Here is a 3,865-nt window from a genome sequence, read left to right as displayed (position 1 = left end):
TAATTATTGCACTACATAGCCATGATTTAGCATATAGTTTGTGGTTTTTAATCTCCTATCTTTATTACTCGGTACTTCGAAAACCCTAAAATTCTAGAAAATAGAAACCACTAAAATGGTAAAGCTCTGTTTAAGTTTAATAAAAGAAAATACAGCATGCTACAAAAGCAACATTCCCCAAGTAACCTAAGTCCACTGGGTGTATATAGGACACAGTTCAGGTCTCAGCAAAGCTTCTAGGTGGTTTCTTCTTCTGTTGAGAAGACCATGTGTAGATTTTCACTTGTTGAAATTGATGTTTCCATTGCTATCCGCCTTCTTGTCATGTGCTGTTTGTTGACATTCAGACTCTGAAGTGTATCAGTATATAAAAAAACAACATGTCCTGGAGTACGCTGCAGTGTTCTGTGCCAGGTATCGCTCTCTACTTTCTTCTCACTCTCTGCTATCTTTATTGTAGAAGAGGACAAGCATTCTTATATTCTCTACACATGTCTGGATCCATCTTCTTTATGCTGGGCCAGCGCATGCATCTTGCACACAGCACAGAGCACCAACCCAAAATGGGACATCATTGGTGATGTGCTGTCAATAGGACATGGATTAGGACTCGGAGCCTGGAAGACGTGTGACCAGTGGACAAAAGATCAACACTATAGGAGCACAATAGTGCTTCCAGGGTCAGATGACCGCCATTGGGCGACTGGAACAGGGGCCAATTTTGTAATGTAAGTTAAATAGAAAGTTAGTAGCTTGGTCATTGGGATTCTCCGTGACCTACATATAAAGAAATGCTCTGAGATAAAAAATAATGCATTAATTGGAAAGTCCAGTCTGACGACTTATGTCATTGCACTATGGTGCAATAATCTGAAGGGGAAAAAAATCAACTCCAAAAGTAAAAATTCCTCAGTCATAGAATTGGCACCAGAGTGGCTTGTGAGGGGGACATGTAATAAACCAGATGTTCAAACAGAATATCATGCACCATGCAGTCCCTTCATATCACGATATTAAATCTCCAGGCGCCTTCATCTCATAGTAAATTGGAGACCTCAGATGTTCATACCTCCTTAAAACAAGATTTCACATTCCGGACACTAATTTTCCAGTACATTTTCTTTCCTCCTTGCAGGTCACAGGATGTTCCTTATCTTCCTACAGCTTTCAGCTCAGCGAGTGTCTCACTATAAAACTGGCGGTTGGCATTGATCTGCATCATCTTGGAGCTCATAATTCTGATGTATGATAAGCATCGGTCCCAAAAGGCCATCCTTGAGCCCACCAGGAATGGTGTTACTGGGTACCAATTCTCATTGCCGGTGTAGCAGTGGGTGATGAAGTAGCAGGTAAGGAAGGACACTTGAAGCTGTTGTATGGTGTCTGCCTCTGGGGAGATGAGGTCTCGGCACAGCATATAGAGGAAGACGACACTGCCTGAGCTCAGGAAACTTACGGGTTGGTAGCCCATACTAAGGAGATAATTGTCAATATTCCTTAGCCATCTTACAGGATCTGTAGGGGAGAGATCGATCTTATAACATCTCCGACGTAAAAAAAAGTCTGAGACACCTCAGGAGCTCACTGGATGGGGTGTACAGCACAAGACGTCTCTGGGATGATTGTGCTTGGTCAATCAGACGCCTCTTGGCTGGTATGTCAGGACAGCAGTAGGGTCTCTTCCTGGATTTCTGAGGCTCGTTGTCCGCCATTGTTATATAGCAGCTCACACTCCCTTCAAAGACAAAAATCCAATATATACAATATAACGCTCACAAGTCAATACATTATAGACAATAAAATACTATGTGAGGATCTAGTCACATAACACATGCAGAGCTGTTCTTCCCGTTATAATTACAGAGACCACAGAGGAATGTGATGGACCCTCCAAGTCAATGTAAAGGTGATGTGAAGGATTGGTCTCATGGTTTCTGGTATACATTAAACAAGTATTTCCATGTAGAAATTCATGAAATCTCCAGAAGATAAGCAATAAATGCCCAGTATGTGCAGATTCCACTGGGACACATACCTTTTTCAAGAACAGAGCCACATGTAGAAGCTACAGTGAATGTTGTCTCGGCCGCACATCCATGGCTCCCTCCATTCACTTCTATGGGTGTCAAAATTAGCTGAGTGAGATAGGTGTGGGTTTCGGGCGTGCCCCCTCACCTATATGGTGCGGTACCGCTTTGTCACTACATCCTAAGGCCCCTTTCACACTAACGAGAATTCCACGCGGGTGCAATGCGTGATGCGAACGCATTGCGCCCTCACGGAATCCCGACCCATACATTTGAATGGGTCTGTGTACATGAACGGTGGTTTTCATGCATCACTTTTGCGTTAGGTAAAAATCGCAGCATGTTCTAATTTTTGAGATTTTCCGGCAACACTGGCCCCATAGAAGTGAATGGGGCTGCGTGAAAATTGCATACGCAAGCAAGTGCAGATGCGATGCGATTTTCACGGATGGTTGCTAAGAGATGTTGTTTGTATACATTCAGTTTTTTATGACACACGTGCAAAACGCAGTAAATTGCATTGCCCCCTAGCGATAAAAACTGAACACGATCGTACACAAAACTAAATGGCTTTGTTTGCCAAATCGCGCAGTTTTCACTGAACGCATCCGGACATGCTCGTCTGCAAGGGGCTTAAGAGTATATTCACACATAACAGTGGAGGCGCAGTTAGAACTGCATCAAAACTGCATTAAAAATTTTGAAGGCAGTTTGGTCGTAGTTTTGCAAGGCAGTAATCAGCCACGTGTTTTTACATGTGCCGCAAAAATGGCACAGTTAATGATCACATTGCAAAAACTGTAAAATCCAGTAAAACTGGACTTGGAGTTGCTATGTGTGAATACATGTAATGCCCCCGAGTGGCATTACATGTCCTACGCCCTGCTTCTATCTGTGAATGCTAATATAATGTTATCTTAGGCTACTTTCACACTTGCGTTCGGAGCGGATCCATCTGGTGTCTGCACAGACGGATCCGCTCCTATAATGCAAACAATGGTATCCGTCCAGACTTTGCATTGAAAGTCAATGGGGGACGGATCAGTTTGAAATTGCACCATATTGTGTCATCTTCAAACGGATCCGTCCCCATTGACTTACATTGTAAGTGTGGACGGATCTGTTCGGCTCCGCACGGCCAGGCCGACACCCGAACGCTGCAAGCTGCGTTCGGATGTCCGCCTGCTGAGCGGAACGGAGGCCAAGCGGAGGCATTCTAAGCGGATCCGCATCCACTCAGAATGCATTGGGGCTGTACGGATGCGTTCGGGGCCGCTTGTGAGAGCCTTCAAACGGAACTCACAAGCGGAACCCCGAACGCAAGTGTGAAAGTAGCCTTATGCATTTATTTCCAGGTCCCTAGACACTGTGCATTTATAATAATGTTATGTAATTGTTCATGTAATGTGCCTAGTTCACCAGCAGGTGGCAGCATGTTACATACACACTCATTGTTTGCTTCAAGAAAATACAATCTGTCCTGGTATACATGTAATACATACACATGTGATAGAGCCCTGTGCCCATCACATGACCACGACACTGGAAATAAACAATAAGTTTCTACTGGATGACAGCAAGCAGAGATCTTAAAAAATGCAAGAAAGTATATTGAGAAATTGCTTTTAAGTTACTTGCCAACAGTTCCAGTAAATTCACAGGAAGGGGGTGAGGCCAATGATAAAAGGCAGCACTAATAAATTGATACATCCTAATACCAGCGTATGAAACACAAGTCTTAAATGGGTTGTCCGGGTTCAGAGCTGAACCTAGACATACCCATATTTTCACCCAGGCAGCCCCACTGATGTTAGCATCAGAGCATCTCATGCTCCGAT

The 3,865-nt window shown here is 43.8% G+C and overlaps 1 pseudogene; it reads right to left on the bottom strand.

Annotated features, from left to right (window-relative positions):
• Positions 1-1,150: 1,150 nt before the first annotated feature.
• Positions 1,151-1,712, bottom strand: LOC121002534 (annotated as a pseudogene).
• Between the last annotated feature and the right edge of the window lie 2,153 nt (positions 1,713-3,865).

Source organism: Bufo bufo, chromosome 5 (assembly GCF_905171765.1).
Source record: "Bufo bufo chromosome 5, aBufBuf1.1, whole genome shotgun sequence".
Classification (NCBI taxonomy): domain Eukaryota; kingdom Metazoa; phylum Chordata; class Amphibia; order Anura; family Bufonidae; genus Bufo; species Bufo bufo.
Note: the sequence above shows the minus strand (reverse complement) of the source record. Positions and strands in the feature narration are given on the sequence as shown.